Source organism: Podarcis liolepis, assembly GCF_965112155.1.
Source record: "Podarcis liolepis genome assembly, chromosome: Z".
Taxonomy (NCBI): domain Eukaryota; kingdom Metazoa; phylum Chordata; class Lepidosauria; order Squamata; family Lacertidae; genus Podarcis; species Podarcis liolepis.
In genome coordinates, this window is record NC_139570.1 from 7,305,044 (window position 1) to 7,331,086 (window position 26,043).

At 41.3% G+C, this 26,043-nt stretch overlaps 1 long non-coding RNA gene across 2 annotated transcripts in view; it reads right to left on the reverse strand.

The window, feature by feature from the left end:
- LOC310698919 overlaps positions 1 to 21,923 on the reverse strand; it is a 67,547-nt gene extending 45,624 nt beyond the window's left edge. Inside the window, exons 1-2 of one of the 2 annotated variants that reach the window (XR_014521821.1) lie at positions 21,625 to 21,923; positions 16,449 to 16,551 (exon numbers count right to left, since the gene is read on the reverse strand). This is a non-coding gene — a long non-coding RNA (uncharacterized lncRNA). The remainder of the gene's footprint in view (positions 1 to 16,448; positions 16,552 to 21,624) is intronic. The other variant, XR_014521820.1, reaches the window with a different exon arrangement.
- Between the last annotated feature and the right edge of the window lie 4,120 nt (positions 21,924 to 26,043).

Below are 26,043 nucleotides of genomic sequence, written 5' to 3' on the forward strand. Positions count from 1 at the left end.
CTTTGCAAAAGCATTGCAGGAGATCTTGGGGTCCCTACCAGGCCCCAGTGGTACAGGTGGTTCCGATAGATTGCAAACCACCTGAAAAAGTCTCCTGCTGCTGTTTTCTGCAGATGCAATGGAGGCAGCAAAGAAGGCCCTCTTCACTGTCGCCATTGCCACTTGGTAGGCTCGACGTTGAGCTCTAGCCCGTGTCCAGTCTGATTCAGGATGAGTTTTCCGCCACCGGCGCTCTAGCTGTCTCAACGATTGTTTCATCACTCTCAGCTCCGGGGAAAACCACGGGACTGTCCAGGCTCCATGCAATCGGAGAGGGCGCTTCGGAGCCAGTCAGTCAATAGCCCTGGTTAACTCCGCATTCCAGCGTGCCACCAGGGAATCAGCTGAAAGGCCATCAACTTGGGATAAAGCATCCCCTACCACTCCCTGGAAGCCAATTGGCTCCATTAAGTGGCGGGGGCGGACCATCCGAATCGGTCCCACTTCCCTGCAGAGGGGAAGGGTTGCGGAGAAGTCCAGTTGCACCAGGAAGTGATCTGACCATGGCACTTCTTTTGCTTTGCTTTTAGTTAGTGTCAGATCACCAACATCCATAGAGGTGAACACTAAGTCTAAGCCATGTCCACGGCTATAAGTTGGGCCAAACGTATTCAGGGACAGCCCCATGGAGGCCATGCTTTCCATGAAGTCCCGAGCGGCCCCTTGTAAGGTCATGTCGGCATGGATGTTAAAATCCCCCAGGACAACCAAGCTAGGTGTCTCCAGGAGCATATCCGCCATGACCTGAAGCAGCTCGGGCAGGGAATCCTTGGTGCAGCAACAAAGCAAGAAACAATAGCGCTGACTAAATGCTTATCCCACCCCAAGCAAAAATAAAATAATGAAATAATATAATATTATAAAAAACAACAACCACCATTTAAGGTGCTGCAAATTAAAAGCAATTAAAACATTTAAAACCATTTTGTCCATTGCTGCCGGTAGCTGCTCAGGCTGCTCAGGCCTCGAAACTGTAGTGGTAGTGCAGGCCCCGCCCCCTAGGCCGGATGGAGTTGGCAGGAGAGGGAGCGGTCTTCCCAGCACTCACACAAACAGCAACAGCAGCAGTCATAATTCAAGCCCTGAAGATGGCTGTTGCTGAGGTGGAAGTATCCTGTGCAAGACATACAAAACCCAAGCATGTGGTTAGGGATTATCAGTTCATGTCTCAGAAGCTGCTCTTCCATGGAAAACCTCATCTATTATTGATGTCACTTACCAGCAAAGCAAAATAAAACAGGTACAGTCAAATTCACCAATAGTATTCTCTACAGGTTGCATTATGGAGACAAAGAAAGATAGTCAATGCTAGTCTACTCACAATAGACCCACTGATGTTAATGGGAATGACTAACTTGGGTTCATTCATTTCTATGGGTTTGCTCTGGGTACAAATAATTGAATGCAACCCAGAGGCTTGACTGATCTTCAAGGGTGATTATGTGTCCTGCTTTACAAAGGACAGTCCCCCCCCCCCATCTGAAGATCTCTCAGAAAATTTCTTCTGTCTTCAAATATTTGTTCAGTCCAAATCCAGTTCAAAGATGAAGAACATCCTAAGCAGACACAGTGGGGACCTGGTCAGTCTTCATCAATAGGATTATATTTATTGTATTTCATTTATTTATTTATTTCTGTATAAATTATTATACATTTATTTATGTATATATTAGCACATGCAAATCTTAATTCCATTTTGTCCTCATTTATCCATATGCATTTCCTCTCCCCCCCTTTTTTGACCATGCATAAGAGGCCACACAGTAGACTTCAAAATGCCACCCCCCCCACACACACTCAACATGAGATGCTGAGTCCTAGGCACCTGACCATGGGGTGAAATGACATTAAATTATGCACCCCAAAGACCAGACTGAGGTTGATTTCAAAAGGCAGTTCAAACTGGAAAAACTTTTAAATTAGAAAAATATATATGAAATATTTGATGGATATTTTTGTGCTAACTAATAGAAGCATAATAACATTTATATTTTTTTTTAAAAAAAAAATACTCTTGCAAAGAGGCATTTCCATTTAAGCTGCTGAATTTAGAATCCCATCCAAAAATGGGGTGGAAATTATATCCAGTCTCTTTTATTATTGTCCTCATTCTCTGACTTCCCTTATGCTTATCACAAGCCACAGTAAAACTTGAAAGCCACATTATCACCTTATTTCCTTGCAAGAGCAAAGATAGTCCATAAATTACCCTGGCAGTTCCAGCAGATTGCATTACTGATTGTGTACTGAAAAAGTCCTGGAGCTACCCTCCCTTGTGTATGTACACACACACACACACACACACACACACACACAGCACCTCTGCTGGAACTGCACTGGCCTTCAGGGTTCATGCACTTAAACATTAGAACTTAAAAAGTAGACTATTACACAAACTCATTAAAATTTAACTCACTATAAGTAATGGATTTACCCTAAGAGAGTTTACTCATCCTTTCTATTATCTTATGTGGAGGTTTCTTAACCTCTTAACTTCACAGTCCATCCTATGACACTCTGTCCATCAACATGCCCTTTTGAGAGTTCTTTCAAAACCTTTGAAGCACAAGCTAGCATACTGGGAGTTAAAATTTCCAACACTCTAACATGATGATTTAATTCAGCGTTAATGAAAAGTTCAACATTATTGTCATTAGAACAAACTTCATTACCAATTTGCAATTGATCAGTTTAAGTATCTATTACTTCTAGTAATTAAACCTCCAATCTTTGTAGATGTGGTGATAAATTGTTATGTAATGCTTAGCTACAATGGCCATCCAATTATTTCTCAATTATAAGGTTTGCAGGATTTGAGTTAAAGCACCACCTCCCTTTAATCACTCCACCCCTACAGATGGGTTTGAGTTCTTTGACTCAGCAGACATTCTTGCAATTCATTCAGTGAAGACAGCACAAGATCAGACCTTTAAAGAAATAATGAATAGATTTAACAGTACTCTAATAACCATCTCCTCTTTTCACTCTAGACCCTGTGAAGCAATAGTCCCAATTGCCATATTTTGACCATTGGCAAATCCCTAGAACAGTGTTAGCTGGACTTTAGACAGCTATAAGATACTTCTTGCTGAATCCAAATTGGAAGTGAACTTCACTCCTATAGCTGAAAAGATGACCTTTACACTCTCAGATAAGCTTACTACTGTTTTATATTTCTGCAAGAGGTATGCTTCCAGATAGGTTTCCCTCTCTGAGGACAAGTAATTATGGCATATGTCAATGCTTGAACTAGTAGAATTATCTAACCACACTAAAGATATATACAAACTTCTACCCAGATTCTGGAATCTGAATTGGCCTTGTTTCCAAGGTGAAACTGATGCACTAGGAATTCTCTGTTGTTGTTGTTTCAGAACAGGCCCTTCTCTGTGTTTCATCTGTATAAGAGAACAAAGTTCACTATACAAGTGCATAAGAGAAGGGCCTTATCTGTAGTGGTGCCCTGATCTTGAATGTCCTCTCATAAGACACACACCCATTACTAACACTGTATTCATTTGGGGGCTAGTTAAAAGTATATATATTTTTAAAAACAACAACAACAACCAAGCATTTTAAAATATTGAGCTTGACAAATACTTGTATCCCTCTTAATTTTGTTATTAAAAAAAAGAAAAGAAATTGTGTAATTTTGTTTTAATGTTGTTTTAATATTGTATTGTGGATTTTAAGTTCTTGTGCACACCACCTTTGGTCCCCACTTTGCACTCAGTGACAGTGGCCACACCTTGGGAATTGCTTCGACTGGCTGGCTAAACCACGAGAAAATAGGCTCTGGCAGATTGAGTAGAGGAGACCAGTGGTGGGTCCAATGGTCAAAAAAGTGATTTTTGCATGTGCTGTAGAGAGGGGGAAATGGGGCTCATCAACATGTGAAGGTAGCTCATCTAGGAGAAGGAAGACTCTGGTCCCACTGCCTTGCGGGATATCTTTGGGAGAAGAAAAGGCTTTGTATGCCTCCTTCTGGTAATCCTTGCAGTCAAGCTGGCACGAAACATATTTCTCTGTCTTTGTTTGGACAACATCAGTGAGACCGAGAGGGGCTCTTGTTGTCTGGGCAGCTCAGGATCTCCATACATACTGCCTAGGCTTGCACCCCTGGGAGGTCACTTCAGTGCTGCTAACACAGAAAAACAATGCAAGAGGTAGCAGTTATGATTTACAAGTCTCTGCAGCCCCTCTACAAGTGATTCTCCAGTGGCTTGACTTCATTGGCTCCATTGGCTCTTGAGACGGATGCCAACAAAGATATAGAAAGTCACATGTGCTCCAATTCTAGAGCTGATTTTAGAGCTTGAGGTGAATATGTGCAAGTCAGGGCCAGGGCCAGGAGACACAACCCCACTTCACCTACCATGCATCCATATCCCCAGATTTGTCTCATCAACAGAGCTCCTGACATCCAGCCTACCAAATGGTTTGCCCACCTTTAATTCCCACCCTCCACTCACCTCTCACCACAGATATGCCCTCAGTGGTAAACTAGTGCCATATTCACCCATAGTTAAATTAGGAACTACCGCTTGTGTCCTGCTCTCTTTAATGAATGGAAAACTGTGATATTCTCTATATGACACTGCTTTTAAAATCATTTCTTCTTTCAGGAGGTGCAGAATGAAGAATGCTAGTGCCAGGCTACTATCACTCAACCAAAGTGGCATTTTTAGTATAAAATACTTCCAGGAGCAATTTCACCTGGGGGGGGGGGGAATCCATTTCTTGAAAAACATTAAATATTTTAGCAGTGCTCAGTTGAGAAGAGCCTTGCATTTTGTGTTGATGTGAACCTTGATAAAATGCCCCTTTAGGAAAAGACTGATCACACATTAGAACTTTATTTAAATGACAGTTATTTTTAAATGTCACAGTAGCAGAGCACTCAGATAAAAGGTCTTTCAACAAATTTAAGGGCAGTTTAAAGGTAAAGAAAATATGGGAATAGCCATCTGAATTCTTGCTGGAGATGGGCCTACATGAATTTGTGCAAGCCTGCAGGCAACCAAACAAGCACTTGAAAGATTGTGTCACCCCTTAGATGCCCAATTGTTCATGATGCGATGCTGGAGATGGGCTTCTGAAGATAGCATCTCTTCAGGAGGTCCTTTCATTCCACACAGTGTAGGAATCAGTCCTCTAGTGTTGTGGCAGCTGCTGTTGTGTTTGGAACCTACTGAAGAACTTTCTCTACCAATAAGTCTTTCTAATACCTTTCCCAGTCTGGCTCTGTATTGGATTTGTTTTTAGGATGTTTTACGGCTGTTTGAAACATTTGTATTGCTTGCTGATCCTTTGGGACTAAGGGTTTATATAAATCTAATAAAGAAATAATTAAGTTGAAGCTAAAGCCCCAAACAGCTGAGGCTGAGGTTATAATCCTTCTGTCTGTACAATGGACAGGGGTCCATCTCATGCAGGGGGAAGTAGTTAGGAGAGCTGAAAATAATGCCAATATATTTCACATCTGGAAACCAATGCACCCCTTTGGTTTCAGATAGTACATGGGTAAAGTAAAGGTAAAGGGACCCCTGACCATTAGGTCCAGTCGTGGCCGACTCTGGGGTTGCAGCAGTCATCTCGCTGTATTGGCCAAGGGAGCCGGTGTACAGTTTCTGGGCCATGTGGCCAGCATGACAAAGCTGCTTCTGGCGAACCAGAGCAGCGCACGGAAACACTGTTTACCTTCCCGCCGGAGCGGTACCTATTTATCTACTTGCACTTTGACATGCTTTCGAACTGCTAGGTTGGCAGGAGCAGGGACCGAGCAACGGGAGCTCACCCCGGTGCAGGGATTCGAACTGCCGACCTTCTGATCGGCAAGTCCTAGGCTCTGTGGTTTAACCCACAGCGCCACCCACGTCCCAGTACATGGGTAGACAAGTCTAAAAAGGCCAGGATACACCATGACCCTCTAGCGGTCATGATGACTCATTTACCAGAAGTAATGTATTTAGTGTTAACTCTGGAACTATATACTTGATTCTGACCAAACTAAGCCTCCTGGTGGTCCAGAACCATTTAAAGCAGGGAAAGCCCTCCAGATGTCACTGGACTACAACTTCCAGGATCCCTAACCATTGACCATGCTTATGGGAGTTGAAATCAAGCAAAATCTGGATAGCATCACATTGGTAATCCCCAATTTAGAAAATTCTGATGCTTTACCCCATGTGAATATATTTTGGAGGATAGAAGGGGGATCATGGGAAATTTGTAGCATTTATTTACTCACACTTAATTGAATAATCAGTTCCTTCTTTTGTCAAGTAAGGAACCATTGCCTACTAAAGAAGAGAACACCTGTATTTTTCTGACCTTTACATAGGTGACTTGAAAGGCAGAGACAAAATAATTGCATAGTTGTCAGAAAGTTATAATAGAGATGTTAGCCACGTCCTGTGCTATTCATATGAACCCTTCCTCTAATTGTTCTCTATGCTTATGTACTCTTGGAATGTGGCCAGCCCAAAGCTGAGTTTAATGCATACACATTAGTAGCATCAGTACATTACAAATAGTGCGGAAACAAAGATGCAGGTTGTGGGACACGCTTCTGAAACTTATGCAAACCAATTTGCATGTCTTAATTATGGAGGAACAAACTTGAATGCACAGGGGAAAGAGTCATGCTTGAGCTTAAGCCCTGTCTCCTTAACTGCTTCAGTTATTCTGAATGGCAATGTGACTTTCCATCTCTGTTGTTCACCCCTTAATGTAAAAGTGCTTGCCAAAAAATGGATATCCCATGCAAGATAGAAATGGCTCTAACCAATGAAGGGGCTGTATAGCTCAATGACTGAGTACATGTTTTGCATGCAGAGGACATCGAGTTGAATTCCTGGCATTTCCAGTTAGGAGAACCTAAAGCAGCAGGACTGGCAAAATCCAGTCAGTGTGGTGTCAGAGCCAGTGTAGTGTGGTGGTTAAGAGCAGTAGACTCATAATCTGGTTCGCGTCTCCGCTCCTCCACATGCAGCTGCTGGGTGACCTTGGGCTAGTCACACTTCTCTGAAGTCTCTCAGCCCCACTCACCTCACAGAGTGTTTGTTGTGGGGGAGGAAGGGAAACGAGAATGTTAGCCACTTTGAGACTCCTTCGGGTAGTGATAAAGCGGGATATCAAATCCAAACTCCTCCTCCCTGCTCCTTTTAAAGTGGAGGCTGGTATATTAGGAAGAATGGGACACTTTCCCACAAAACTCAGTCTGCCCTCAACTCACACCCAACTACCTGTTGTTTTACTAACCAACCCAGGAAGCTATGCTGACTGTCAGCTCCATCCTCTACAGTCTCAGTGTTGCACATATATAACACAGCAGGGCAGGGCAAAACTAGAATTAGTTGTCTGTCTGTCCTTGACTCCATCTACCATTGGCCTCCTTGCTTTCTGCATCCCAAAGGACACCAGCCACTACTGCTTACTGAACTGCTGGACAGAGGAAGCAGACAAAACTTGACTAGATGGATTGAGGATCTGACCATCAAAAACTGTATCCTATGCTGCTCATTAGTTAAAACAGAGATGAGGAATGTATTCTTCATCTACAACTCACTCCACATCATTGGCCATATTGACTGGCACTAGTGGGAGTTGGTCCATTGACTTCTGGAGGGCCACAGAGTTTTCCATTCATGACTTTAAAAATAATATGATTAAACGAGCAATACAGCTATATAGGAAGGCTTACACCCTCATTGCATCTCTTGGAAAAGCATTCCAGGACAGGAGACTCTCTGGAGTGTTCTTGAATGCCACATTGGAGCAGAATTTTTAAAAATTTACTTAACTTGAATCAGATCATTGGACCTGTCCAACCAGAGCTTGTCTTGATTGGCAGAAGGCAACTCTCAGACAGAGGGAGCTTGCAAGAGATTGGATCCATAGTTTTCTGCCTCCAGAGCATGTGAAATATGACTGAGCTATGGGCCAACCCCTTGCTCCCTTATTTGTTTAAATATCTATAAGCCACAGTTTTGTGAAAGAAAATGTGGAAAGGCATTATACACCATGCTAAATTGCAACAAAAACAATAAAAATATCAATTAAAACATCTATGAATACTAACTGGTCAAAAAAAAATCACATTACAAAGGTCTGCCTGGAAAATGCAGTTTTTAGGAGATGTCTAAAAGAAGGCAAGGATGATTTATGCCTAAGCTCCCTGGGAAGGTGCTCCCGCAAAGTGGAGTCTGCCACATGAAACACTTGTTCCCTAACGAAGATCAACCAACCCTCGAGGGCATAAGGAACCACAATAAGTGCCACAGCAGAGGATCTCAATGACTAAGATGAAACATAAGGAATCAGATAGTCCTTAAGGCAATTTGTTCTGTAGTTTGTGAATTTACACAAAAAGCTTGAACTGGACCCACTAGCAGAGAAAGCCTTAATGTGCAATTGGAAGCGTTTGTGATTTCAAATAGAGCTTTCAAGACCTTGCCCAATTTGTTTCAGCATGATCTTAATGTATGACATTATAGCATTTAAAAATGTACAGCAACAGCTCCCCACAAAACAAGACTCCTACCACTGATTGTTTACAAACCTAATATGCCAAATTCACTTCAGTTTGCATTTGGGAAACTGAGGTTGAGAGACTATGTGTCAAGAAAACCTATATAATGAATCCCTGGCAAAAGTTCTACTTGAATCCGTGTTTCCCAGATCGTAATCTAATCTTTTACATAGTTGTCATATCAAACATCAATGTCCCTCCATAGTATGTTAGGGGAAGATCTAGTTGTGTCCAAAGTAGCCTCTTTCAGCATTTGTCTGAAGATTAATGACAACCCCTTACTCACAACTCCCAGGGCTTTCAAGTCAATGCTATATATCTAACAAATGATGTTTGTATGGCCCCATGAACGTTTGGCATTTGAAAATGAGAACAGCTTGTAAGAGAGAAATGCTCACTGGACACCCATCCCTGGATGATCTCACTTGCATGGTTCACATCACATAATATAGCAGATCAAGGCAACAGCACAGCTCACCAATTCCTCTGGACAAGAAATATCAAGGTGGTGGGTGTAGATATTAGTCAGAGAGGATGAAGGGATTCAACTCATTGTTAAGTAAGCAAATTTCACTCTACAATGCTCTTTTTTGTTGCATTATCAACTGATGAGTTTTAAGTTTACAAAGCAAGAGTTGTGCTCCTCTGCAGGGCTTGCGGGCTTTTAAAAACTTTTTTCTTTCTTTCTAAATAAATATAGTTTTATTGATTTCCAATAAATAAATCCAGAAAAAGAGAAGATACAAAAACAAAATCCCCCTTGTCCCCCTCTGCCCCTCCAGGACAAAGCAGTTGAGTTAAATTTGCCATTCTTTAGGATTATCAGTAAAGTATTTTTTTATAAAATGATGTCATATTTTCAACATCATTTATATTATTCAATGCAAGCAATCTCTTGATTAATTTTTCTGATATAGTAAAAGAGCATACATTCTGTTTCCAACGTGAGATACACGGGTGTTCCAATCATTTCCAATTCCATGAGTAGACATGCCACTACTAAAAGAATAATAATTAGTTCTTTATAGCAAAGATCAGATTGCCTATCTCTAAAAATAGTCAACAGTCCTAATCTTGGGGTGCATTCCACATGTTGACCCATAATATAGCCTGTTTCTGTGGTAAGGAGAAGTGAGGAGCCCAGTTCAGGGTGCACAGTACCATCAGCATCTGACAAAAACATCAACCATGACAGGCCTGAGAGGTACTGGGGCAATTCCTCTCCCACCTTCCTTGGGACTGCCTTGAGGGAAGGCAGAAGTGGGGGAGCCCAAGTCAGGGAACATACATACCACTGGGTTTTTATTTGTCCTGAGAGCACACCATCCCTTTAAACTGTGTATAATGTATTTAAAAATTGGGTGCCTTGGGAAAAAAGATGGCATATAAATCCAATAAATGATAAATAAATCTGAAGCACTTGAAAGCACTCTACAAATACAAAGTATTATATAAGTATAGCAATGTTTCAGCTATGCATTGGAGGAATTTGTCAGACTTTACACTTGGCAGAGTTAGAGTCCCAACAAATATTGGGGAAGTTGAAGTCCCCCATGATTCCTATTTCTTTCCTTTATCACAATCTGCTTTTGAAACTCTTCCACATTTCCAAAGATTGTCACACATTATTGGGGAGATGGGCATCAAGTAAAAAACCACAAATCAGAATCCGCCTTGGACTCACAATATTATTTGCTTCTGATAGTTGCAGTTGTTAGGATGTTGTTTCATCCTCATTTAAGCCTTGTTAGCACTTACTTAAGATTGCGGAAGAAATATCAACAACCTCAGATATGCAGATGACACAACCTTGATGGCAGAAAGTGAGGAGGAATTAAAGAACCTTTTAATGAGGGTGAAAGAGGAGAGCGCAAAATATGGTCTGAAGCTCAACATCAAAAAAAGGAAGATCATGGCCACTGGTCCCATCACCTCCTGGCAAATAGAAGGAGAAGAAATGGAGGCAGTGAGAGATTTTACTTTCTTGGGCTCCATGATCACTGCAGATGGTGACAGCAGTCACAAAATTAAAAGACGCTTGCTCCTTGGGAGAAAGGCGATGGCAAACCTAGACAGCATCTTAAAAAGCAGAGACATCACCTTGCCAACAAAGGTCCGTTTAGTTAAAGCCATGGTTTTCCCAGTAGTGATGTATGGAAGTGAGAGCTGGACCATAAAGAAGGCTGATCGCCGAAGAATTGATGCTTTTGAATTATGATGCTGGAGGAGACTCTTGAGAGTCCCATGGACTGCAGGAAGATCAAACACATCCATTCTTAAGGAACTCAGCCCTGAGTGCTCACTGGAAGGACAGATCGTGAAGCTGAGGCTCCAATACTTTGGCCACCTCATGAGAAGAGAAAACTCCCTGGAAAAGACCCTGATGTTGGGAAAGATGGAGGGCACAAGAAGAAGGGGATGACAGAGGATGAGATGGTTGGACAGTGTTCTCGAAGCTACAAACATGAGTCTGACCAAACTGCGGGAGGCAGTGGAAGACAGGAATGCCTGGCGTGCTCTGGTCCATGGGGTCACGAAGAGTCGGACACGACTAAACAACAACAAAAGCACTTACTCACTCGCAAGGTCTGGAGCAAGCATCAGCTCCCCATAGGCTATGCAAAAAGTTACACTGAATCTGTATACTAGAACATGACACCAGCTTTCCCGGATATTACCTGCTCAAGTTGGCATATCAACCTGCTCTTAATTACCTGAGGCAAAATCATGTTGCTGTTTAATGTTAACTAAAGTTTAGAACTATCACATGAAATGGTTGAAATGCTAAGACCATTGATGAAAGGCAATTATGAGGGGCTAGGGAAAAGGGATTGAGTCTGCCAGGGAAGAAAAGGATTAATCTCTCATCTCCATCTGTCAGACTTAACTGACCATAAATCCATAAGGCTTATTTCTCCAACATCTGCTACTGGCTGTTTGAACAGTCCTTTCTAGTACTTTTTTTTTGTCATTATGGTTTATGATGTTGCTCATCAGAGTGGCATTATTTCTCTGTGGATTTTGCACATGTAAGGGAGAGTGAAGCCTTGCAGTTCTGTTCTCAAAAACTGAGGCCTTGGGCACTTATTACAACCAGGGAGAGGATGCTAGTGTAAGGATACAAGGCAATGAATCACCATCCTGCCCATATTCTTAAAGCCTTTTAAAGTTGAGGAACATATGTGAGTTTATGCATAATTTTATGATACAATCATGTGAGAAGCATCATTAGATTTGTGATGTTTTGCTGAATTATAATTTCAGCAGTGCTGTGCTTGAAAATGGGGTCCCTGGCCAGATTTAAGGGGAGGCTGTCAATGTGGTTTTCCTGAGGTGCAGGGCTTGAGGACTGTGCCAGGACTGATGTATATATAACATTGATTATATATTGAATCCCAGCCCAGGACAGGGTGTGCACACATGCACAAACATGTGTCTGCATGCTCATACACACACCACAGATCCCCTGTACAAAACCTGTTTGCACTGGCAGTTGAATCCTACTTCAGCACTGGTAATAAGACAGCACCCTCCACTGAACCTGAATGTAGCAGGCAAATTCTGGGGGCCCAGAGCAAGTCACATGTTCCATAAAGCTCTGTCTTTCAGCACTGTGCTGTCACTACCATCCCAGAATTTCCTGACTGAGGTATTTGTCTCACTTTATCTAATGGTAGGGCCAGTCCTTCCAACAAGGAATTGAAGGGGAAACAGACTTGCTCCAGTCTTTATGCGCTGAAAAATTGTAACCATAATCCAACACATGGAAATCAATGTACTTCAGCGTGACCAGGTGTTAGATGGATAGCTGTCATTCTGTGAAAAGGCCACTATGTGTTGGACTAGGATCTGGGAGACCAAGGTTCAAAATCCCATTCAATGGGTGACCTTGGACCAGTCCCTGACTCTCAGCCTTACCTAGCTGATTTTTACACTGTGTTTTATTCAATGTATGTTCTGAGGAAGTGAAGTACCATGGTTTGGAAAAGACAAATAAGCCCAGGATGCATGAAGGAATTGGTTGATCATCTTGCTACATTATAAGCAGGGAGGCTCTGATTTATGGTGTCTGGGAAATAAAGCCATTTCATTTGCCTCTTTCTTTCACCTCTTGAGCTTTTGGTTTTCTTACTGTCATTTTAATTCACTTATCAGAGAGAGAAAGAAAGAGAGCGGGGGGGGGGGGAATAAATTCAAGCAAGTTGCTTAGACTGAAAGCTCGGGCAAAAGAATTTGTGGAGAAACAAGATATAGCAGAGATATGGAACAGGGAAGAAAATTACATTTGTCAAACACTTCTGTAGAAGAAAGAGTATCAAGCTATAGTAATTTATATATAAGATCATGACGCACCACATCTCAGAAACAAATGGGCATGGAATACAAATTTAGGGATGGGGAAGCAATTTGGTACAGTTCATATTCAAATGAGAGCCTGCCTGCCTAATTCACACTTCCCAAAACACCGTGTTAACCAAAACAGAGCTATCCTCCTAAATTCACCTTTCTACAAATGTGACTATACAGTACTCCAACCAAATACACATATCTATAAAAATGCATATATTAGGGGAAAGTGTGCATTAAATGCATTTGCATAGCTGATACCACAGTAGTTATTGTGGTAAGGTTGTACTGCTCACCTGATTTCTGTTTACCTTAGTCATGGCAACGTATCAGGAAGAATAGAGGGAGGGGAGGGGCAGTGGTGAGGTCCACACACTTGTACCTTGCTGGGAGAGCCAATCTAATGAGGAGGATGGCACATTTGCACCACGTCCCTCACTTCTCCCTCTCTATCCTGAGAAGTGGCAGTTACTCATAGCATCTGGGGTGATGCCCCCACCACACTATTCATTCCTCTTCCAGAAATGTCTGGGAGGTGTGAGATTCCAGGGGTTCCAGGTGCTTACTCAGTTTCCTTGGAATGAGGGACAGCAGAGACTGTAGTGCCTTTATGATATCAGGTTTACACATACATACAACCTGAGCCTATGGTGGAGGGGTTCACACCAGAAGGTATTGCTTCCTTGGGGTTTGAAAAGAAATCATGCATGTCTCTCTTTCTCAGGTTTCTACCTGCTTCTAGCCAGCTCTTTCTCACTATTCTGGCCTTTGTCTTTCTCACTACCAACCAGGTGAGGGAGGGTCCCCCACCAATTTGCCCTTTGGCATAGGGCAGCTTTACATCAGAGGGCAGCAAATGGGAAAGAAGGGGGGGACCTGAAGCTAAAATTCAGAGATTTCCCCCCTGTCCTTATACAAATGCATCTGGATCGGTCCAAAGAATTGATTTAGTTCAGAATAAGATTGCTAACGATGATTATAAACCCCTCCTCTTTCTAATTCTTACATCCATGGTGGGGAGTCAGCAGCAGGTAGTGGTGATGGAGTCTTCATTCTTATGCCCTAGACACTTCTGTATATTATCACTGGTAAGGAATGGCAGAGAAGAGGAGGAAAGAACAGGTCACTCCCCCACAAGACTAAAAATATCAAAAGGAAAGCAACAGAGGAAGAAGGAACAGTGTAAACATATTCAGTTATTTCAGCTATGTGGATTTAGAATTAAATACAGGTAGGGAGCCTTTGCTCACCAGTGCCCTCCAGAGGCTTCTGGATTTAGGTTCCCATCAATCCCAATGATAGGCCATGGTGGCTGGAACGGATGGGATTTGTGACTCAAAACCTCTGAAGGTTGGTCGGGGAAGGTTGCAGTATGGCTGTGAGCAATTCAAAAGGCTTTACTCTAAACTGCCCTGTGATACACATATGAAAGTTGGTATATATAAATTTAACAAATGAAATCACGGAAAGGGTGAATTTTCAGGAGGGGTTGGAAGGAAGGCTGGAAGGAGGGAAGGAGATGGTCTAATGAAGTATCCTGAGAGGCACAAGACACAGCAAGTCTGGTTGGAGGCTTTGATGCTTCTGAGTACCAGTTGTTGGAGAGTGCTTTTGTGCTCTTGTTCTACTTGTAGATTTCCACAGGCCTCTGGCTGGCCACTTCTGTGCAGGATACTGGATTAGATGGGCCATTGCCTTGATTTATTTATGTATGTTTGTTTTTTCTGAAGAAGCATGGAATGCTGGTGACTATCGAATATGTATAAAAAAAATAAAATATTGTCCAGGAGCACCTTATAGACCAACTTATAGACAAACATATCTACATGCTTTTAGTTACCATCCCAAACATACCAAACAATCAATTGTATATATAGCCAGGCTCAACATTACAGCTGCATCTGTTCCAACTCTACAGACAGGGACTGTCACCTAAGAGATCTACAGCAAACCTTTTTGGAACTAAAATATCCACCTGATGAAGTTAAACAACAGATCAACAAAGCCAAACTGATACCCAGAGATCTTGCTACAAGACAGCCCCAAAAGAGAAAATAACAGAACACCACTAGTAATAACATACAGCACCTAAGTTAAAACAGTTCAATGCATCACCAGAGATTACAACCTCTCCTAGACAATGACAGTTCTCTTTCTTTCTCTTTCTCAATCTCTGGGAAGAAGGCCTTTCATCGCCTACAGACAGCCACCCAATCTTAAACAACTCCTCACCCACAATAATACAACAACCAGACTTAACATGGGCACTGGTACCAAAGCCTACAATAAACACCATTACTGGCCCCAACAACATCAAACATGCCATCTCAGGCCTATTTAATTGCTCATCTTATAACATTGTGTATGCCATCAAATGCCAGCAGTGCCCTTCAGCTCTCTATATTGAACAAACAGGCCAAACCCTACGCCAAAGGATAAATGGACATAAATCTGACATCAGGAATCACAAGACAGAGTAACCAGTAGGAGAACACTTCAGTCTCCAAGGACAATATTTGCAGAAATATTGTAAAATTTTTGAATGTTGAGGACATTGAAATGAATCGCAGGGGCTTTAGCAACAAAGTGAAATGTAAGATTGGATTAACAACAGATAAATTAATAGGATATTAATTTGCTGAATTAATTTTTTAAAAGGCATACAAGAACCGGAGATGTGAGGAAGTCGGGAAAATAAGTTAATTGAAGATGAGAAATTAAGAAAGAGGGAATTTTTTTGTTTTTTGTTACTATATGTGTTTTTATCTTTTTTCCCCTTTCCTTTTGATGTGTTTAATGTTTGTATTTTTGCATTGTATTGTTTTTTGTGATTTTGTACTTTTTTTGTCTTTGTATGTTTTTTATTGTGAAAACTTAATAAAATATTTATTTTTTAAAAAATGGAAAGGCAGCTCCTCAGCATTCCACCTCTCACTTGAAAGCCAACTTAACTCATATATACCAATTCATACCACCCACTCACCTAAGAAAGAGCAAGCCCACCCCACCAGGAACCAGTCACCCATGGGAAGTTCACTTTCCTTCACAACACCCCCAAATGATCTTCTCAAAGAGGGTGGCCTGCTGACAATACTCACCCCCAACAAGTGGCAGTGAGTAGGCACAGTTCCTATCTCCCTAATGGTGCACTATCCTTGCCTCCAACACTGTTTAGAGTTAGTGTGGCTCTAAGGAGGACATAGACTCATCCTCAGTAGGCCTACAGGCACCAAATCCAAATTCTGAAGATGTTCTTTTGTCTATGGACTCTTAGGAATGGGCTACTGGCTCCTACAAGAATCAGCTTCTGGTGAAGCAGGACATTTCCTACCAAAGCTTATGCTGTTTTATACTAATAAGCTTTATAAAACAATTGTCCCCAGATGCTACTGAACACATTTTCTTCCTCTCTGTGTAGTGTTCAGTGCTTCAAGGTCTGCTCTGCTAGAACCATTATGGATTAAACCTAGCCCTTCTGTGATTCCCTATACTTAAATATCCATAGCATGGCCTAATTAGCAAAGCCTACCTGGCCACAAAACTTGCTTGCTCTTCTTTTAGGTTGGCTGTCAGATGGAATAACGGTAGGTGTGCAATTAAACAGGAAGGGGGAAGTTGCTCTTTTGTGCCTACTGAGGTATAAAATAAAAAGTGACAAATTACTTTATTAGTACATGACAGGAAAACATACTCTTAACTCTATGGGTTAATCACAACTCAGCTGACTGACAGCTTGTACAATGGAACCATCATTTATAGACCCTTATCACCAAATATCCCAACACTTCTGTGGATAAATGCAGGTGTCTGGACATGAAACTCAAGCAGGTTGTGTCCATTCAGTTGAGACATTCATTTATACATAATTTATAGAATAGGATTGTTCTGAATGAAGGTACATTAAACAATAGTGCATTCCCAGGAAAGGACAGCTAGCCTGAGTTGTCTGAAATCATGCAGGGCTTTGTAAGAGTGTGCCAAATCATTTTGAAAGGTGTATGCTAGAGTTTCTCTGCTATCTCACATAAAGCAAGCCTTTGAGGCAGACATGGAAGTTTCTATGTAAGAGGTGTGGGAGTTCTCAAAAGAATTTTGCACATTTTTACCCAGAGACAGGAATGTTGCAAAGTCCTTAACTTGGGGCTCAGGCCTATGACATAAGAGTGCATATGCTGCACACAACTGCTCCCATGTGTAGAAAGGTGTGAGGGGCCTGCACAGGCCACGTGAACATGTGTGTGCACTGGTGCTTGCAGGAGAAATGCCTCCTCACCAATGCATGTTTGGCCAGCATGAAAAAGGGTTTTTTTATGTGCCGATGTATATACATACAGGTCCTCTATGCAAGAAGATGGCATTGATTGGTCCAGTTCCCTCTTTGAATGGTTGCATGCACTTTGGTACATGCATACAACTCTTTCACATACTGGAAAAACCATGGATAGTGACTGTGTGAACCTTTCAATGATATGTGTACATGGGGATAAATAGAACTTATATATTTTGTTTGTTTTAATATTAAGCAATTGTTGTTATCATCATCACCACCACCACCACCATCATTTAGGCAAGGGATTAATAAACCGATTTTGAATGAACTGATATAGTGACTGATGAAACAATAAGGAATTTTTGAGGCATCTTCAGGACTAAAAGAAATTGATATTGTCAATATCTAACCTTTGTGGACTAGCAGAGTCAATTTCATCACATCCATGATGAGGCTATGAAACCATTTTGAAAAATTCACAAAAGCAGTTCGAAAGACTATCCTTTGATGCTAGACTTGAGGTGAACATTTAAATAACACTGTCAGTCATGCCCACTGAAACTTAGCACTACCCTACAGAAGATATAAACAAGGAGAAAATGCAGTCTGCTCAACTAGGAGAACTACTGTACCTCCCCCAGTTTCCTCCTGGCAGCTGCCAGTGCCTGTAAAATCAGACAAAGATCCTTTAAGTCATCAAAACTAGCAACTATGAGGCCAACAATAGTATAGCCCTTGCCAGCATATATAAAGCCTCAGATGGCCCCAGGTTTTGGCTGAGATCATTCACAGTTCAGCTAGCAGGGCCTATAGGGATCTGACCATGGTCCTGAACTCCTTAAAAAGCTTTGTCTTGACTTTGCCTCACTTGATTTTGCCAAGACTTTGCCTCACCCAACTTGACCTGCTTGGAAGCAGCTATGCTTATTCCTCTCGCTTCATCTTCTAGCCCCAAGTCTCAGAAGAAGAGGTTACTCCCCATTTTGCAATGAAGTTTTTTTATCATGTGGTGGACTTTTTGATGCAAGTAGGATTTCATCCTACTTGGGGGTCTGCCGAATAGTTACCTTTCGAGTATTTTAACTAGAGTGAGGTATGTGAATAAAACAGAAGATAAAAATGATTCAGATTGGCCTGACTTTTGAAAAACAAACTAAAGAAACAAGCTAACTTTATCAAAATGATTTCTATCAGTGTACTGGCAAGTGCAGGGTGGGAGTGAAATATTTCCTTTGTAGGCAACATGCCTGAGGACATGTCCAGGTCCTTGTATGCACTAAATCCATCTTTTATAAGCAGAAATTCACTGTACAGCCATAAATATTTAAGTAGTCAAAAAGGTCAGACCCTGTTTCCAACAGTGGCTGCCTCCTGAGCATGGACTGAAAATGTATATTTTCTTTTTAATTAGAACTGTCAACTAATGAAAAATTAATCAGATACAATTGTTTCATCATGAGTTATTCATTTAAATGTAAAACATACACTTGCATGTCACCACAGCACCAATACAAGCACCTTTTTAAGGCACTTGAAAGAAACACATAATCATCCCCAAATATGCACGAATGGGCTATTGGCATGAATTTAACTGGGGAAGCTGGCAATCGGGCTTTCTTGCCTCTAGGGGGATCGTAGGAAAGGCACTGCTCTATAAAAGTTAGTTATAATAGTAAACAAGTGGCAATGGGGGGAAATGGGTAAACTCCCAGGCACTGAACCAGAGACAGCTAATTAAATCATAGCCCAGTGTCTTTGAAGTCAAGATTACAAGCCAGTTGTAACTATTTCACTAAGTCCTACTTTTTTAAAGGAGACGGAAGCTGAAATTCTATACTCACTTACCTAGAAGTAAACCTAACTGAACTCAAAAGGGCAGACTTCTAAGTAGGCACTCATAGGATTGCACTGTGAAGTAGAAGTAACTTCAGTAGCAATCTAATCCACCTTTCAACCCAGCTAACATTGGATATCCACCACTATGGCATTTCTGATTGCTGGCCATCTGACGTCTGCTTAAAAACTTCCAATAAAGGAAAGTACAACTTACAAGGCATTCTGTTCCACTGTCAAAGTGCTCACCATCATGATTTTTTTTTTAATACTTCTTAATTTCAATATTTTTTCCCTGGTAATTTGAACCCATTACTTTAGGTCCTACGTTCTGGAGCAACATAAAACAAATCTGCTCAGCCATAAATGCAGACATTCAAATATTAAACGATGACTTAATCATCTCTTCTCCAGGTGAAAAATGCACAACTCCTTCACTCTTCAGAACTCTTGATCTGTAGAGCCCTCACTGTTTCTGTCACGCTTTCCAGAAATGTCCCAGTTTGTTCACACCCATCTTAATCTGTGGTGCCCAAAACTGGACACAGTACTCCATGGAACTCAGGGTTGGTTAATATATGTGTGAATGCTTACTGCAACATCAGCTAAACATCATAGATACAAGTTGTCCAGTAGCACCTTAGAGACCAACTAAGTATGTTCTGGGTATAAGCTTTTGTGTGCATGCACACTTCTTCAGATACACTAAAAGAGAAGTCGCCAGACCTTTATATATAGTGGGAGGGTGGGGTGGGGTTTTTATCAGGAGAGTAATAGGAGATGGGTAAATTGACTCAATGGGCATGGTAAACCTGTTGACGACTGTTAATGACTGCAATTAGTCCTACAGGAAAAAGCATGGGATAGTATTTATATATTTCTACTGCGTCAGACCAACATGGCTACCTATCTGAATCATAGATACAGCGGTACCTCTGGTTATGAACTTAATTCGTTCCGGAGGTCTGTTCTTAACCTGAAACCATTCTTAACCTGAGGTACCACTTTAGCTAATGGGGCCTCCTGCTGCCGCCACATGATTTCTGTTCTCATCCTGAGGTAAAGTTCTTAACCCAAGGTACTACTTCCGGTTTAGCTGAGTCTGTAACCCGAAGTGTTTGTAACCCGAGGTACCACTGTACAACTTCCATATAATCTCAGACTAATTGAAATAATGGGAGTAAAGTATGATTAATATAGTTTGCAATTCTAACTCCATTTACTCCATTGCATTCAATAGGACTTCTTTTGTGTAGGCATAGTTAGCATTGTTCTGCAGGTCTGGATCCAACTCATCCCCCCCCCCCCAGTGGAGTCTTTTCACAAATTTGATCTGAAGCTATTGAGGGCATGCATGTTTGACAGAGCCCAACATCTCATAAATGCATCAAACATACATGTGGTCCCCCAGTTAGGAATGGAACAGTTAAGTTCTCTGTCTTTTACATGATGCTTTTATTAGCTTAACTAAATCTATATTCCATAATTTCTGGTATTGTATATAAATCCTGAGAGACCTAATGAATACATACATTAATTTTTCTGTTATCTGTTATGGCACTTGATAACTTGCTATCAAATGATTGCATAATCAGTTGGTTCTCCCACCTCAATCTAAATTTGTCAATCTGCATTTCTCTCATTTTCTCATTTCTCCAATCTTAAATTCTGTGCTCCACATTTTCACACCAGTTTACACCCTTTTAAAAAGAAATCTTTAGAAATTCATCAACATTTTGGTGTAGATTTATTCTAAAATACACATGTATTTTCTCACAATGTACACATTTTGGTAAACCCATTTTCATTAATATAATAATGTATCTTTGTATGTTAGTTTAGCTAAAATATGCATTTATATGCATTTTTGTACACATTGCTTGACCAGATAATGGCACTGCAAAATTCAGATAAGTGTTAATTATTATTATTATTAAATGTTGTTTTTAATTTTTAATAAAACAAGTAAACATAATACGGGCACTGCAGGAACAGCAGTTCATAAACATACAAGCACAACACTGTATTAAAGCAACCAAGAGGAGAAAAGCTGATTCCCAGTCATGACTTAAGAAAATCTCTCCAGTGTGAAGTCCAAGTCCCTGGAGGGCAACAGTTTATATTATGTTTGCTTACAAAGCGGATAAAAGGAAATCAGATTTTGTCAATTCTGTCATGTTTTGCCATTCTCTTAAACAGTGGTGGGTTAAAATAAAAAAATTCCTTCCAGTAGCACCTTAAAGACCAACTAAGTTAGTTCTTGGTATGAGCTTTCGTGTGCATGCACACTTTTTTATTTTATTTATTTTATTTATTTATTTTATTTTTTTTATTTTGACTATGGCAGACCAACACGGCTACCTATCTGTAAGTGGTGGGTTAAGTATTCTGAAAGTGCTGTGTCCCATACACAATACCACTATTTGGTCTTATAAGACACGTCCAACACTCTCTCAATATCATTCAGATTGAGGTGAGTTCTGGGATTTATGTTACTAAGAAAGCATTCCTCTCCCCCTGCATCTGACAGAGCACACACACACAAATACACACACACACACACAGCCGCGCACGCCAAACCCAAAGTTATTGAGGCACTCACAGTTGATTTGATCTTCAAGCATGAGCTCTAGATCCTGCACTGTCATTTTGAGAATCTCCATTTCAGACTGTGTCTCCAGATCCATTAGCTTTCTTAGTTACATCCAGCATTTTAGCTGAAGGGGTTTCTATTTTAGTTTTAAGGTGCTGAAGAGCCTCTGTCCAGGCTGCTTTAGGAGCATGCCTAACCTATGAAATATATTCACTGGCTCATCTGACATGTAAGTCATTTTCAAGCCCTGCCTTTCCCCTTGAGCCACCTTACACCATTTTGGCCAGGCCTTCCTTGTCTGAAGTGTCAGTGGTTCGCTGCTCTATTACGTTGTCTGAGTGAAGTTTCTGCAACTTTGCTTGCAGGGCTCTCGTGCTCTTCTGCACCCCCTTTCCAATCCTGTGGGTTCTTTTTAATCGAGGTCTGTTCTTTTTGATCATTCACAGAAGACTTTGAATTCCTGTGGTTATTGGAGCTGAACAACTAGGCAGCCATTAGGCTTGCATGCTAACCCCAGTAAGTGTGAATTGTGAAGGGTAGCTGTGTTTTGGTTTGCATATTGTTTCAGAAAAATACTTTCCCTTTAAATGTGATCTGAATTTCTTCCTCATTCATTGTGAATTAGTTTAATCACTCGTGTTGATCTTTGAGTTTAGCTTATTTGAAAATAAGCTGCATCATTACATGGGACATTCTTTGCTGCAAACCAAGTTCTTATTAATGCAGTATGAGGACCTTGTGGTGATCTCATAATAAAAACACAACTATTTTTCCATCACTTTATATTTAAGATACCATGCTTCATTTTTTCTATAAATGTTTATGTGTCATGGAAATATGCATGGAACTCTGTGTCCTCTTTTTTTAAAGGCATCATTATTAATCCACATTGATCAGACCACCCTGCTATGCCTATTTATCAAACTTTTAAAGATTGAAGCTTTCACTGTCCATAAAATCTGGCTTATTTTCCCTCATTATTTCCTGATATTTATCCTTCAACTCTCATTTAATGAGAAAAGGTCTTCCTTCTCTCTCTGACCTCTCCTTTAAATCTGACATCAATCTTTAGAATATATTTTTTTCTGGTATCACATCTCTGCCATTAATCTTAAAGGTGTGTGGATTGTTAAATGCATTTTTGAACATGATTGCCACAAAAGAGTAATTGCTGTAGTGTGTGAAATTGTTACCTGGACTTACATCTTCATTGGAAGAGATTGTGGCTGTTCAGAATGTTTTTAAACAATGTGGGGTGGGGTGAGGGGTAAAAGGGTGGGGAATTCCTTAAGTTAATATCTTGCAATTTGGTTGATCTTGCAGTTTGAGTGCTCTTGCAAAGTCCAGTTTGGGGTCACACACAAATGCAGCTCAGAATCTCACTGTACTGCAATCCAGATACGTTTCTTGGTACACAAAAGGTACAGCAGGGAGGAGAGGGTGGGACTTTGCTGTGACTGGGTGGAATAGAAGCCTAGACTTCTCTGTCTTTCTTTCTTTCTTTCTACCAATCATTGGTTCTTAAATGCATGTTCTCCTACAATCTGATATCTTGTAAAGCATAGGAAAACAAGCAAGCAAAATATAATGGCACCTTTTATCTTCCTTCCTTCTCATTAGTGGGGAATTTCTGGCCCATGGGCATGATTAAGATTGCCCAATTAGAAGTTTTCCCTGAGTCATACCCACCTCTTCTTTCTTCTTCTTCTTTGGTGATCACTCGTAGCTGAGTAAGATTGTCTTCCATGAACACGGTCTTAACAGTGAGTCGGCAAGTGACTGTGGAGGCCAGTTCTGGATCCACACGTCCTTCCACAGTGGGGACATAGGTTTACGGGCAGGAGTTGTTCATAGTGAGGGTTTGCCAAGCATGCCTTCTTCTTAGGACGTTTCTCCCTTGTGTCCTCAGTTCAAGCATCTTCAAAGCCCATGACACCTTTGGTAAAGGCTGTTCTCCAATTAGAGCACTCTCAGAACAGTATTTCCCAACCTTACACTGGACCAGAGGTGTGGTGTGGGGGAGGGGAGGGTCATACTGGGGCGATTGCCCTGAGCATAAAGAAATTTATGGGTGCACCTCTGTGGCTGCCATTCTGATGAGAGGCGCTCTGTATCCTGCCTGCCTATTTCACTTCAGGAGCTGAGAAAGCCCTTGTATTCCTTGGCCATGTGGCATCCCCTGCTTGCTGAGGAGGCAGGCAGACAGCAAGAATTGTGGCAGTGGTGGTGGTGGCGGCACACCAGCCCAAGAATGGGTACACACATGTCCCAACGCTGCTCCAAAGCTCCATCCGGCATCACTGCATGGAGCACTGCATGGAGGCACCGGTTAGGGGCCACATTACTTGTCTTCCCTAGCTCTTGGCACTGGCAACCCACACTATGCCACTGCACTGGATGTCATCTGTACAGCCAATCCCTGCTGAAAGTGAAGCATGTAGTCTGTATGACTCTCAGGCTCAAGCATTACCTGAATTACAAGCAAACTCAGGCTGGGTCCTTAAACAGAGCTGCAGCTCCATCTGTGTGGCAGCTTCAGTAACTGAAACCTCTTTAGATTAAGGACCCTAGTTTCTTTCAGTCCCTATTGTCCTCCAGTGGTGCTGGGAGGCCATAGAAACAATATGATTTGAGTCTAGTGGAGCTCACTCATTATTACTTTAACCAATTCAACAATAATTCAATTTGTCATGGTGATGTGTTAATATTATATGAAAAAAAACAAAATCATATTGCGAATTCAGTATGAAAAATCCCAAATCATATAAAACTGCATGGTTTTACACAATGCAGAGCTACTTAAACATGGCATTTGGAACAGTTTATTATAATTTTTTGGTTTTTTAAATTTTTTTATTAAAGATTTTCTTGTTTTACAGAAGTAAGTGTAATGTCTCTCATATTATTTCATATTTTTTCCCATGTAACATTTTTACAAATCCGTTTCATTTGTTGAGACATTAGGGGGAGAGAAAAAAAGAAGGGGTGGAGGGAGGGAAGATGGGTGGGAGTAGACCAGATGACCCTCAGGCAGAAGCACCAAGTTCTGCTTGACATTGGGGAGGGGGGCTTGTCACGTTTGTGTAAGGTCACACGAGTGACACACACACACACACACACAACATCATGAGCATCAAGAGGAGGCTACATGACCCAGTGAGGCCCACCTTCGCCATGGGGAAGTCCAGCAAGAATCATATTACTCATTCTGCCTTGCTGTCATGACAAGGAAATAAAATTACATCTACAAGTTGCACCTTTCACATTTTCAAAAGTAGAATCTTAATCACTGAGACTCTAACCCTAGCATCAGTCTTACAAAATGCTCTAACCAGCCAACACACACACATACTTTTAAGTTTCAGCTATGTACTACAAAACATAATTGGTCCCTACATTACTTTAATGTGAGAGATAATAAATAAAACATATTTTAATCTTCCACATTCTGATGCCCAGGAGTTTGCAGGAATTATACTCTGGGATGGGTGGTTGTGCGATGCTTTATTATAATTATTTTAGTTTCCTTTTCGCTTCCTTTAATGAAAAATGATCAAAACATGTCTCATTAGCTATAATAAATATCACTACGCTGATTATAGTCTTCAGTGTTTTAGGATTTACAACATATTCACAATGTTCTGGGATTTATATTATTTGTTTTATTATTAACATATTGATCAGAATCATAGAATCATAGAATCATAGAATCATAGAGTTGGAAGAGACCACAAGGGCCATCGAGTCCAACCCCCTGCCAGGCAGGAAACACCATCAGAGCACTCCTGACATATGGTTGTCAAGCCTCTGCTTAAAGACCTCCAAAGAAGGAGACTCCACCACACTCCTTGGCAGCAAATTCCACTGTTGAACAGTTCTTACTGTCAGGAAGTTCTTCCTAATGTTTAGGTGGAATCTTCTTTCTTGTAGTTTGGATCCATTGCTCCGTGTCCGCTTCTCTGGAGCAGCAGAAAACAACCTTTCTCCCTCCTCTATGTGACATCCTTTTATATATTTGAACATGGCTATCATATCAGGATGGCTTCAACATTATAATCTTGCACTGGCAACTCTGAGGCTTGATTACTGCAATGTGCTCAATGTGGAACTGCCCAGGGGTCTTGTTCAGAAGCTACACTTGGCGGAGAATGCAGTGGGCAGACTGTCAACAGGGACATCTGGCCAACAACATGTGCCACCATTGTTTAAACTTCTACACTGGCTGCAGTGGTATAGCACACACACACCAGCACCCATAACAGACGGGCATGAGCATCCTCTCCCATGGGGATGGAGGCTACTGCCACACGCCCCACTGTCAAGGGACGAAGGCTGCTGCCGCTGCCAAATGGTGGCAGAGTTTCCTCCGCACCTGTTCCCATCCCCGGTGTGTGAGTGACTGCCCATCAGCAGCAGTGTTAGAAACTG